This window comes from Protopterus annectens, chromosome 9.part0 (assembly GCF_019279795.1).
Source record: "Protopterus annectens isolate FY-2018-M chromosome 9.part0, PAN1.0, whole genome shotgun sequence".
Classification (NCBI taxonomy): domain Eukaryota; kingdom Metazoa; phylum Chordata; order Ceratodontiformes; family Protopteridae; genus Protopterus; species Protopterus annectens.
The window spans coordinates 1,915,321,682-1,915,335,723 of record NC_056743.1 but is presented as its reverse complement, the minus strand read 5'-3'; positions in this window follow the sequence as shown (position 1 = coordinate 1,915,335,723).

Genomic DNA, 14,042 nt, shown 5'->3' with positions numbered 1-14,042 from the left:
AATCCGGTCTGGTCTGCGAGGACTGGCTGGATGACTCCCTTTCCGAGCAGCTTTGCGACCTCTATGGCTGCTTGATCCCGTTGACTGGGTGGCACGTCTGGGATTTTCCTTGACGGTGGAGGGGGATGGATAAAGGGAATGGTGTAACCTCCGGCGATGATACGAAGCACCCACTGATCCTGAGTGATGGAACCCCAGGCCCTTGGATGCGTCGAGAATCGACCCCTGACTGGCTCCGGAGACGCACAGTCGGCAGTCCCTCAGGGACGCTGGAAGGAGGAACCACGAAAGGATTCACGGTCTCCTGAGTTGCAGGGGCCTCCGCCGCCTCTGGGGCGACGTCTTCCAGAATAATTCACCCCCCTCTGCCTCGGGGGGGGGGTCACTCTGATGGGCAGGGAAAGACTTTTGGGACTTTCTGAACCACATCTTTCCTCCCCTCTGAGCCTTGGGATAAGGTCTCTCGAGGGAAGCAAAAAACGGGTCCCAACAGCAGACAAAGTCTTACCCTCCTGCTCACATCTAATGAGTGTGTCTTTCACCTTGGGTCCAAAGAGAGAGGACCCATTGAATGGAGCGTCGGTGAAGGAAGACTTGAACGCCTCCACAAAGTGACACAAGCGCATCCAGGCTTGCCTCCTAAGGGCTACACCCGAACTCGCTGCCCTACCCACCCCTTCGGCTGCATACGATATGAGCCTCATGGACGAGTTAACAATGGACGAAAGGGTAGATAGCTGGGCGTTGACAGACTGCATCAACGCCTCAGGCACGTTACCCAACAGGGTATCTCCCAACTCCTTTATGAGATCCCTTTGGAGCCTCGTAAAGTGACATAAATAATTCAGCGACCGCAGGGTAAAGGTCGCTGACATCAGGGTACGCTTCCCGTACCTATCCATGCTCCTGGATTCCTTGTTAGGAGGATGGATAGAAGTAGATGCCTCTGCCACATCTTGCTGGGTGGCAGACGCAACCACCATAGCATCAACCGGAACTCCCTTGGTTAGAAACTCCTTGCTAGGGGGTGTGGATAAAAACTTGTTGGGGCGAGAAGGAACTGGCTCCACAGAATCAAGGTGTTCCCACACCCTTCGACAAATAAGGTCGAGTAACTCATCGAGGGGTGGAGACACCCAGGAGGCGGAGGGTTGGGCTCCGAAGGCCTTGAGGAAGACCGACTCCTCCACGGAAGGGGTTTTGGATGGCCAGTCGCCCCTCTGTCTCAAGATCTCCAGGATATCGGAGAACGAGACATCGTCAGAGGACGACTTAGGGGACCCCTCCGCATCGTCAAGGTTGGTGTCCGAGGTGACAGACTCATCTGGGGAGTCTTTGTGCTTCCTCTTGCACAATTTTTTCCTGGGGGGGGGCTCCTCAGGCACGAACTCTGAAGGCTCCTCTGAAAAAAGGGGACCACACAAGGAGGAATCCTCAGGCCTAGGAGTCGCGCTGTCCGAAGACAGGGGGGCACCAGAAGCTCTAGCCGCCGTGTCTAGGGAAGGAGTCGCAGATTCAGGTGAAGTCACTACAGACTTGGCCAGCGCGCTCCTCATAGCCTCGAAGGCGGGCCCACCAGAATCTGAGGAGAGGCCCGTCCCCAAGACCATGGCCGGTGTCGGGGTTCCCCTAGCCGAGGCGCCAAGAGGGAGACTCGGGGCTGAAACCAGAAGCCCCGACGAATCCCCCCTCGGGCCCGGCTGAGGACACCCGAGAACCAAAACCTCTGGAAGGCACAGAAAGGGTTGGAGCTGAAGACGGTGCCGACAGACTAGCAGTGGGTCTCGGGACCGACTCAAGGACTTCACCCGACTCGACGAACTCCGACTCCGACGACACCAAGGTTGTCGGAGGAGGAAGAAACGGTATCGAAGGGGCTGGCTCTGGGGCCGACTGGGCCGGAGCCGAAAATAATTTGGATAAGACAGGTGACTGGAGGAGCCTCTGGGCCACCCTATCTACATCTGAGTCTGAAAGCCTGCAGGACCTGGAGGAAACAGAAGGGGGCCGAGAGACTTTTCCTATCGGCTCCGAAACAAGGCTAGGAGGCCGGCTCCGAATCGGCTCCAAAAGGATTGGGGCCGAATCAGACTCGACCAGAACCGTGACCCCTTTCGGCGCCGATGGTTCAGGAGCCGACGAAACCGACCCCAGAGCAGAAACACTCTCCAGCGGCTCCGAGACCAATGGAGCCGACGAAGGAGACCCGGATTTAGACCCTCTATCCTGCGGCTCCGAAATCAGTGGAGCCGAGGAAGGGGACAGAGTACCTGATGTCTCATCCCGAGACTCCAAAAACAGTGGAACCGAGGAGGGAGACCCAGCTTTAGATCCTCTATCCTTCGGCTCCGAGGCCAGTGGAGCCGAGGAAGGGGACACAGATTTAGCCCTTTTTGCAGGCGGCTCAGACAGACTTGTCGGAGCCGAAGACTTCTTTTGCCTCGATTTCGAAGAGGGAGAAGAAGCCAAAGCTTCCTCGAAGGCTGGTTTGATGAGACCCTTCATGATAAGCTTATTTTTCCTCTCAAAAGCATAGCAAACACTGCAAGACTCTTGCAAGTGTTTAGCCCCTAAACAATAAACACAGATGGCGTGGCCATCTGTCAACGACATCTTATAACTGCATTTCGAACATTTTTTAAAGCCCGATGGCTTATGTTCCTTTTCTTTGCCAGACATACTTACTGTAACACACTCAAAACACACAAGGAGGGAAGGGGGGGAAGAGCTCTAACTTAAACACTCTAAGAGATAGGGCAAAGGCCCTCTAACTCAAACGGGCCTAGCCCGCCAAACAGAAGGGATTACCACAACAATTCAAAAAGACAAACACAGTCAATCACAACTGAACTAACAACCAGATAGCTATTAAAATAGCTGTTTGAGTATAAATTCTAAAGCTAACTGCCAAAAAGCGACCAAATGGCCAAAAAAGAAGGGTACTTAGCCACAGCCAAGTCGAGACTACGTCGTTACTCTAGGAGCAGCTAACGAGATCTGGGGGTTTGGGTGTGGTGCATCCTGGGATAAGGGGGTTGGCCCAGCCAATTAGAGACTTCGTGCTAGTGTATTGGCCGAGTCGGAGCCGATTCGCGGCTCCGAGCCCATCAGTTATGAATGTAGGCAAGATAGGATCGCATTACATCAAGGCCCTTTAGGGGGAGGGGAAGAAAGATCCAAGGAGATAGTGGTCTTAGAAGACATGACCTTCCTCATGGCATCGAAGGCACCAGAATCTCGGTCCGAGAAGTCTGTCAGCTCCGAAGGGGCCGGCTGCCCTCCCTGAGCCCCCGCATTCCAATCCAGAAGACGGAGCTGAACCAACCTGCGCCGAAGCCCCGAGGAGAAGGGTTGGAACCGAAGTCTCGGTCCGACTCTCCACCTCGGAGCCAGCGAAGGAGTGTCGGCTCCGAGACTCCCTGGTTGGAACCGAGGAGATCAAGGTCGATGGAGCCGAGGGAGCTGGATCTAACCTCTGCTCCTTCGGCTCCGAGGGCTCTACCAACATCGGGTCTCTCTGCCCCGGCTCCGAGAGTTCGATTGGCTTCGGAGGAGGAGGAGTAGAAAGTAGGACTGGAATTTTAGGCTTCGAAGCCACGCAGTCCAGGTCCACATCAGATAATCTCGAAGAATGGGTCGAGGGATGGGTCGAAGGGGCTGAAGACGGCATCGATTGAAGAATCGGAGACTGAGGAGTCTCCTACACCGGATCCACAACTGGGCTCCGAGATAAAGGATAAAGGGAAATGGAAGTCCCTAGTGTCTTATACGATCTGAGGAAGACAACAGTCGAAAGCGCTTATCGGATATCTTCAAGGGACAGTTTTGAGCTTTTTGTTTTTCATTTTATTTTCAAGTCGAAGTTTTATTCGTATTAAAGGACTACATTTTAATTGGAACACTTGTGGATTTCGTTTTTTGGCCATCCTTGGGTGGATTTTCTGTCTTTTTTCTGCCAATATTGACTGTTTTTGTGACAGACCACCTTTAGCGTTTGGGAGTTATTTATTTATTTATGAGATAAAGGATCGGTACACGGCTCCAAAGGCTGTGGAGCCGATGATCGAACCATACTAGAGGAGCTCGGAGCCGAGGACTTGGGCTCCGAGGACCCCTTGGATGACTTCGACCCCTTCGAAGCCTTGAAGAAAGGTCGGTCTTGTCCAGCGCAGCCTGAAAATCAGGCTTCAGGAGTCCTCTATCCACCAGCTTCCTGCGCCTTTCCAGAAGAACTCTGGTGCTAAAGGAGTGGCAGATAGAGCACACTTCCTGCAAATGAACAGATCCTAAACAGTACACACAGGTGGAGTGGTTGTCCATCACAGACATTTTTTGGTCACACTCACACATTTTGAAGCCAGACTTTTGCTTCTCTGACATTTTAGAAGAAGGAGAGGAAATATATATATATATATATATATATATATATATATATATATATATATGTAAGTTCAGATCCCTGAACTCAAAACTTTGAGTATTAAACACAAAAATGTTATTCAACTATTTTTATAAGTTTAACTAACTAATCTCTAACTAATCTAACTAATTTTAAACTACCACTAATAAAATTAGCACACACAAAGGAGCTGACAGAGCCCTGTCATGCCAAAAAAATAAAAAAGGCCTAGAACAAACAGCCATTAAGAAAACACTCCAAAAGTATTCTAAGTCTAACTAAACTGTATTTTTTAAATACAATAACACTAGCTAATACTCCAAGAGAAAAATATTTTTCAAAATATTTCTAAATATAGAAAAAAAATAACACTGACCCGAGCTTTCTCCGATGAGTCTGTAGATCCGTTGCAGCGGCAAACTAGATCTGGGGTTTACAGTAGAGCATCATGGGATATATACTGTGTCTCGAGCTTCTCTGAGAGTTTGAGCTTGAAAAACGGCCGACTCGGAGCCGAGGGATCGGCTCCGAACCCACGTGTAAGAACAAAACGGCGAGATAGAACAACTTCACATCAGCTGTTTAGCCTTCCTAATGGACTTATTCAGTCAAGGTAGTACCTAAGCTGCCTGTCAACATCCAATGTACGTAGGAGCAGTCTTCCCTTGTGTTTTGGCTCTGGGAAGAAAACTGGGAGATTAATGGTTAAATTCAAGATAAAAGCAGAAACAACTTTAGGCATGAATAAAGGACTGGTGAGTAATGCTGTGGAAAATCAGATACAGATCACTCAACACAAAAGCTTGCATCTCAGCTACTTGCCTTGCAGAGATCAGAGGAAAAATTAAAGTTCTCTAAGTAATGACCCGCAAGTCAGCCTCAAAGTCTGATTAAAAAGAAGCCAGGGTCAGTCTTTCAAGAACAAAAATTAGATCTCAGAGAAGAGGAATTTGCTTGCGGGGGGTGGAGGTGGGGTGGTCTTCGGTGCAACACTGGATCCACAGGTAGACAAGCTGAAATAGCTTCAAGATGCACCTTGATGGAAGCATATGACAAGCCATCTTTAAGTAGCTTACACAAATATTTGAGAACAAGAGGTGCTGCTTCCCTTTCATGACCCCTGTGATTGTCAAGGCATCAACTAAAAATCAATTTCATTTGCCAACATAAGACTTTCCAGTAACAGGTTTTCTTGTCTACTTTATTGCCTACTGCTTGTCTTCGTGAAAAAAGTACCTAAAAGGTATGACAATTAAATCATACAGGCAATCAGATGTATTTAATTGATGTTGGGGTGTATCAAACTCCCTTTGTGCAGTGTAAGTAGCTCCAATCTGTGAGGAATCTTGTGGTAACTGCCGTTGGTCAATTCCACAAAGGAAAAATGAAAGTTATGTACTTAGCATAACAAATGATCTGCATTGTCTGCTTCCATCTGGTTCAGCCTGTGGGTTACTGGATTCAAGACTGGCCATTTGCAAAGCCTTCACCCCAAGCTCCCTCAGCACTGACTCTGAAGCTTCTTGGTTACAGGGTGCTTACTCCTCACCTATCCACAATTCCCTTCACTCCACCTTAGTACCTCAGTTCGAATTTACCCCAGTAAAATAATCTACAACAACTATATTCAAGATCAAACTTACCATACAGGCAAAAGATGGGATTGGAAGATGGTCAGTTAGGTCTGCTCACAGACAGAATGTGCCAGAGCACTACCCAGTCACCAGAAGCCCATTATGTCAATTTGGAAGGGGGCAAGAGTGAGGGAGGTTTGATCAGATGAAAATCAGACAACATGGATAAAGAAGTTATGTACTCACCATAACCTTCCATGTTTATAGTCCATCTCACTCTTCATTCTTACCCATGGATTCAGAGCTGATCCTCGGCTCCGACTCGGCCTATTACGAAGTTCAAAGTCTTCTAGTTAGCTCATGGCTAGGTAGATATCCCATGGTGCACCAGTACAATCCCCAGATCTTGTTTCCTGCTAAACTATAGAAAGACAGAACTAAAGCTATCCAGAAAGAACAACAATAATGAAAGGTCTCCACCTGTTATGGAAAAATTATCCTGTCTCCAGATCCTTCCAGTACAGGGGTAGGAGGGTGGGTTCGTAAGAATGAAGGGCGAGATGGACTACAAACATGGAACGTTATGCTGACTACATAACTTCTTTATGTTCTGTAGTCCTATCTCGCCTTCATTCTTACCCATGGGGCAGCGTCCCTAGCACCATATTCTTGGGTGGCTCATAGAAAGATACTCCTGAGTACCGTGGAACCAGTGGATGATCTACCCCTAGAGGTCAGGTCCAATTTGTAATGAGTAATAAAAGTGTGAGGGGTAGCCCAGGTCGCAGCAGCACAAATATTATCAATTGGAACCCTGGCTTGGAAGGCTGCAGATGTAGACTGGAATCGTGTAGAATGAGCCTTAATCTTGAACGGCAAAGGCTTTCCATTGGAGGAATAAATGAAAGAGATACAACTCGAAATCCAATTCAAAAGGGTCACTTTGGAGACTGGGAGACCTAATCTGGAGTCACAAAAGGATACAAACAATTGGTCTGTCTTCCTGAATTCCTTACTTCTGTGTAGATAGAACCGTAATTTTCTGTGAACATCCAACTGATGAAATCTGTATTCTGCTGCTTTGGAATGATTAGGGAAGAACACCGGCAGCTCTATAGTTTGGTTCAAATTATTATGAGAGCACACTTTAGGGATAAAAGATGGATTTGTGCGAAGAGATACTCTATCTTTGTGGAAAATCAGATAAGGAGGCTTGATAGACAGTGCTTGTAATTCTGATACTCGTCTAGCAGATGTAATGGCTACTAGAAACAAGGTCTTCCAAGATAGAAACTTCAACGGGCACGAATGAGCAGATTCAAAGGGTGGAGACGTAATTTTGGACAGGACAAAGTTTAGATCCCAGGAAGCTACTGGTTCCTGAAAGGGAGGTCTCAGCAAAGTAGTACCTTTAAGAAAGGTTTCACACAATCTGTGTGACATCAGGTTAGACTCATGTTGACCCAAATGAAAACTGATATTGCTGCCAACTGAACCCTAATTGTGGCAGCAGGAGATCCCTGGTGAAAAGGTTCAGACAAAAATTCTAAGACCACTGGAATGGATGCGGTGTAAGGGTCAACATTCCTTTCTTCAGCCCAGATAGAAAACCTTCTCCATCTGCTAGTGTATAACTTTCTAGTGGAGGCTTTATGAGAAGATGAAAGAATGTGGGTCACAGCGTGTAAAAATCATGAAACCTGACTAGAGATGGAACTGGAGCAGCCATTCTGTCAAGCTGAGGGTGTGGAGGCTGGGGTGAAGAGAACCTGACATGTGCGTCAAGAGATTTGGCACTGGGTCCAGAGTCCATAGATCATCTAGAAGATGAGATCCGAGAAAGGGGAACCAAATCTGACAAAGCCATTAAGGAGTGATGAGAATCAATTTGCTTCCCAACAGTTTCACTTTCTGAATCACCTTGGATATGAGAGGAAAGGGGGGGAAAGCATAAAGGAGACCCAGGGGCCAATTGTGAATAAGTGTGTCTCTCGGTGACTCCCCCAGAAGGGGGATAAGAGAAAAGTAGCTTCTGCATTTGGAATTGATCGGACTGGCAAAAAGATCGCAGCAAGGCTGTCCCCATTTGCAGAAGACCTGTTCTGCTATTTCCTGCTTCAGAGACCACTCGTGAGGCATCAAGATTGCCCGGCTGAGTTTGTCGGCTATCACATTGGTTGTCCCTGGGATGTGCATTGCCACTAGAAAGCACTGGGAAGATATCGCCCATTTCCAAACCCGAATAGCCTCCCAACAAAGGGGTTAAGATCTGGTTCCGCCTTGTTTGTTGAAATACCATACCACTGACATGTTGTCTTTTTGGATTGCTGTCGTCCCAAAAGGAAGAAGATTGTGAAGTGCTTGCAACACCAAAAGCACCGCCCTCATCTCTCGGAGACTGATATGCAGGTGAGCCTCGTGATCTTGCCATGTGCCTTGGACAGTCCTGCCTAGATAATGCCCCCCCCACCCTATCTGTGAGGCATTTGTGGTCACAGTAGCAACGGGTTGGCGAGGAAGGAATGGAGTGCCTGTCGTTAGTTGCTTGGGTTGAATCCACCAACGAAGGTCCTTTTTGCAAGACTCTGTTAATATGACGAGGTGGGATAGAGGCAGTTGTTGAAAGGACCATTGGGACGATAGAAGCCATTGAAGAATTCGCATATGCAATCTGGCAAGAGGGACTAGCATTATGGTGGAGGCCATGGTCCCTAAGAGTTTCAGCACTGTCTTTGCCTTGACTTTTTGAAGAGGAAGTAGACGAAGAACTAGTTGTATGAGGTTCTGTGCTCTTTCTGCAGGAAGATGAGCTGATATGGCGACTGTGCTTATTTTAGCGCCTATAAAAGTCACAAATTGAGAGGGTGATAAGGCAGACTTTTCCCAATTTATAGTAATCCTCAACTGGGCACAAAGTTGGATAGTGGAATCTCTGGTTTGAAGGAGTAGATGCCTGGTGGGGGTGGTCAGGAGCCAGTCGTCCAGGTACGGAAACACTTGGAATCCTAGACGTCTCATGTGAGCTGTCACTACTGCCATACATTTGGTGAACACCCTGGGGGCTGTGGTGAGACCAAAGGGCAGAGCACGAAACTGGTACTGACTGGCTCCCAGACTGAAGCGTAATTGGCTCCTCAATGCTCTGTCCATTTTTATATGGCTCCAGAGTTGCACAGTCGGGCCCCACATCAGGAGCTCTGATAGGGACGGCCTCGAAACGAACCACGGCCTCCCTGGTTTTGTGGTTCGCTCCTGCCTCTAGGGTGACGTCTACTATTTGCCCCTCCTCCTCTGCCTCTGAAGGAGGAGTCACCCTGTGCATCTGGGAAAAACCTCTGGGACTTCTTGAACCACATCTTACCACCTCTCTGACCTTTGGGGTATGGTCTAGAGGGGACGGTAAAACTTACTCCCACGGCAGACAGCGTTTTCCCTTCTTGCTCGCACCTGGTGAGTGTGTCTTTTACCTTATGTCCAAACAAGGAAGAACCGTCAAAGGGGGCATTGGTAAAGGTAGACTTGAACGGCTCCGCAAAATTACACAAGCGCATCTAGGAGTGCCTCCTAAGGGAAACGTCTTAACCCGCTGCCCATCTTGCTCCATCGGCTGCATAAGAAATCAGCCTCATAGAGGAGTTAACAATGGAATTCAAGGTGGACAACTGAGCAGACACCTTACCAGGGACTCCTTCAGTAGATGTACCTTGTAGAGTCTCTCCCAATTCCTTAAGGAGATCTCTCTGAAGCCTTGTAAAATGTATTAGGTAGTTCAGCGATCTGAGTGTGAATGCCGCTGATGAAAAGATACGCTTCCCGTGTCTATCCATCGTTCAAGACTACTTGAGCGGCAGATGGACAGATGAAGAAGTCTCCGCTACTTCCTTCTTAGTGGCCGCCGCCACCACCATGGCATCTACAGGCACACCCTTGGATAAAAATTCCTTCTTTTTGGGAGCAGACAAAAATTTATTGTGTCTCCTGGGAACTGGCTCCACGGCATCAGGAGTCTCCCAGACCTTCCGACTAACAAGGTCTAAAGGTTTGTCGAAAGGTGGAGACACCCAAGAGGCTGAAGGCTGAGACCCGAAAGCCTTCAGGTACACCGACTCCTCATCAGAAAGGGTAACAGTGGGCCAGCCACACCTCGGCTTAAGGATCTCCAAGATGTCTATAAAGGAGACATCATCAGCGGATGACTTGGTGGATCCTTCTGACTCCTCGAGGTCGATGTCGGAGGTAAGAGACTCATCCTGGGAGTCTACATGCTTCCTCTTGCAAGTCCTCTTTCGAAGGGGCTCCTCAGAAGGATATTCTGGAAGGTCTCGGCAGAGTGGGGGCCACCAACCGGGGGCTTCTGAGGCTGCGGGTCTCTGCTGTCGAGAGAGGGAGTAGGTGCTGAGATGGAGGTCGGAGCCCGAGGGGGAAGGGTGTCGGTACCCCTGGGTGGAGCTGATGAGTGGGACAGCACACTCCACTTCATCTCGAAGGCAGACCTCTCCGGCTCCGAAGACCTCCTCGGCTCCAAGGAGACAGAGGAAGTCATCGGCTCCAGAGCCATCGGCTCCGAGATAGATGTAGGATCAGAGCTCACCCTAGCCAACGCACCGAGAGAGAGACTCGGAACCGAAGAGATCTGGGTCCAAATGTCCCTGTCTGGGCCGACTGGGGAACTTCAGCTCCTAGACACCATGGATGGCACCAAAGGTGTCAGAGCAGAACTCAGCTCCGAGACAGCCTCTGGGGGGAGCTGGAACAGAGGGTTCCACAACCAGCAGTACCGAAACTCCGGCTCCGAAAGCCCAGCATGGCTAGGAGGAGGAGCCACAACTGGGGAAATGGACTCAGGTGGCTTCGAGACCAACTGGGTCAGAGCCAACAGCATTTTTGGCAAGGCAGACGACTTCAGGAGTCTCAGCAGTACTCTTTCCACATCTTCTTCTGATAGGCTCCTGGAAGATCTGGAAGACAGTGAGGGAGATCAGAAACTCTGTAAGATAGGGGACCTTAAAGTTGGGGAGACTGGCAAAGGATTTGTGGACCGTCTCCGATGTTTGCTATCAGTAGTCGGCTCTGAAATGCATGGGGCCGAAACTGAAGTCACAGTATCAACAACCTCGATCGGCTCCGAGATCAGTGGAGCCAAGGAGGTAGAAGTCTTGTCCTGTTTAGAAAGTTTAGGAGGCGGTTCCGAAGCATCGGATGGCACCAGGGAATGCCTTTTGGTAGATTTAGTCTTGTCTTTTTTAGATGAATCGGATTTCGAGGAAAAAGACGAACTGGCCAAGTCTTCCTCGAAAGAAGGCATGAGGAGACCTTTGAAAATTAGCTTGTTCTTCCGCTCCTGTAGAACTCTGGATCTGAAGGAATGGGAAAACAAACAGGTTTCCTGCAGATAGATGACTCCGAGGCAATACACACAATTACTATGGCCATCCATAATTGACATTTTCTGCAAGCATTTTACACATTTCTTAAACCCCGAGGGTTTATGGTCTTTTGCCTCTTTAGACATGCTAACCGGAGAAGCAGAAAAAAAAACACAACACAAACACAATGAGGACTAGATCCTCTAACTTAAACAGGCCTAGCCCTTACCACACTAACACTCACACGCCACAAGGACTAGGTCCTCTAACCTAAATGGGCCTAGCCCTAGGAAGAGAAAAAAGGCAGAGAACTAGGTCCTCTAACTTAAACGGACCTAGGTAGAGAGAGAAAGACTAGACAGTACACACACTAATACAGACTATGAAAAAAAACAAACTGTCTCAGTGAAAACTACGGTCAAACACTAAGTCGTAGAACAAGAAGGGTCAAAAATATCAAAAGACCCTTTATGCCAACTGAATAACTAGATATCCAGATAAATATCTAAGAAGGAAAGTCTAAATACGAACTCTCTAATACTAATCAACACTGCACACGAAAAACAAGGTAAACTGAATGCAAACACGCACCTTAACTGGAAACACTAAATATCTAAGTAATAATTTAAATTCCGAACTCTCTACAATAATAAGCACTGCAAATATCAAATAAGCGCAAATGCGCATGATAAATAGAAAAAGACTGGCACACAGGATACCAACGAGAAAAAAAAGGCAAAAGGCCAACCAGTTCTCAACAATAAAGAATCTAAAGTCAAGAAAAAAACACTTCAGCAAGTCTGAAACTACTCGAAATACTTTTAAACACTATCAAAAGCTATATGAATTGTAACGTTAAGCTGTAATACAGTAAAAATAGAAAAAAGTGTTAAACTTAGCCACGGCCAAGAAAAAGCACATCTGAACTCGTATGTACTGGTGCACCATGGGATACCTACCTAGCCACGAGCCAACTAGAAGACTTTGAGCTTTGTAATAGGCCAAGTCGGAGCCGAGGATCGGCTCCGAACCCATGGGTAAGAATGAATGTGAGATAGGACTACAGAACATCTATTGTTATGGTAAGTACACAACTTTTGTACCCACTGTCTGATTCAACCATGGGACAGATTCCCAAGCTGTTACATCTGGGTGGTATCAAGGAAGGATGTTCCTGAGAATGGTGGAACCAAAGTAAGATCATGATCTGCACTGTACATCCAGTTTGCAGTGAGATACAAAAGTATGACCTGTTGAGCAAGTTGCTGCAGCACAACTATCATCAGTTGGTAGTCTACTAGAAAAGGTTGCTGATGTAGCCATTGCTGTTGTGAAATGAGACCTCAGTTTAAAATGTAGAAACAAGTCCTTTTTATTGTAGATGGAAGAAATGCAGTCTGATAACCATCTGGAAAGAGTAACCTTAGCAACTGCTCTGTCTAATATAGACTTTGAGAAAGCAACAATTGATCCAACTTTCTGAATTGCTTGGTCCAATGAAGATAGAACCTAAGTTGATGACGAACATCCATCATATGTAAAATGCATTCACCTTTGTTTGAAAATTTGAGAGAAAAGACAGGTAGATTTATTGACTGATACAGTTTAGTCTCAGTACCACCTTAGGAAAGAAGGATGTGTTTCTTCTCAAGGAAACTCTGTCTTTATGAAATACCAGATAAGACAGCTTGCAGGAAAGTGACTGCATTTCTGAAATCTGTCCATCTGTTTGACACAACGACCACCAGAAAAATTGTTTTCAAGGGGAGAAAATAGAAGTTATGTTCTTACCATAACGTTCCATGTTAGTTGTCTTCTTCTCGCCTTCTTTCTTGCTGGATGGGTTCGGAGCCGACCTCGGCTCCGACTCGGCCACTCTAAAAGCTCGAGAGTTGGTTCCACCGGCTCGAGGCTCCCCTTATATCCCACAATGCTAGGCGTGAATTACCTCAGATCTCGTTTGTGAGCTAGGCCCAGCTAATAATAAAACCAGAAATACTGGAAAAAGAGAGTCCACCTCTATAAACAAAGGGGAAGAGGAAAGGTGACTTGAAGCCTGATCTAGGAAAATATGCACAGTAGAGCATATACCTATAGCAAAAGAGGTGGTAGAAAGAGAGGTCACAATCAAACTCCTCTAGGTCTGTCCAGGCCAGGGGGAAGGAGGATGGGACGCAAGAAAGAAGGCGAGAAGAAGACAACTAACATGGAACGTTATGGTAAGAACATAACTTCTATATGTTAAGTTGTCTATCTCGCCTTCATTCTTGCTGGATGGGACCGCGTCCCTAGCACCTTGTCCCGGGTGGCCTAACGGAACAGACTCTTGAGAACAGTGGTACCAAAGTTAGCTCTATGTCTAGAAGCTAAATCCAACTTATAATGTGAAATGAAAGTGTGAGGAGTAGCCCAAGTAGCCGCTGCACAAATGGTGTCAATAGGCAGTCTGTCTTGGAAGGCTATAGAAGTAGCCAAAGCTCTGGTGGAGTGGGCCTTAGGTTTGTTAGGCAGCTTTTGGTGTCTAATTTCATAAACAATGGAAATCAGAGATGTTAGCCATCTAGATAGTGATACCTTGGAAACAGAAAGTCCATTTCTTCCTTCTGCATAAGAGACAAACAGTTGGTCAGTTTTTCTGAATTGTTTGGTCCTATCCAAATAGTACCTTAACTGACGATGAACATCTAGCCAATGCAATTTTTG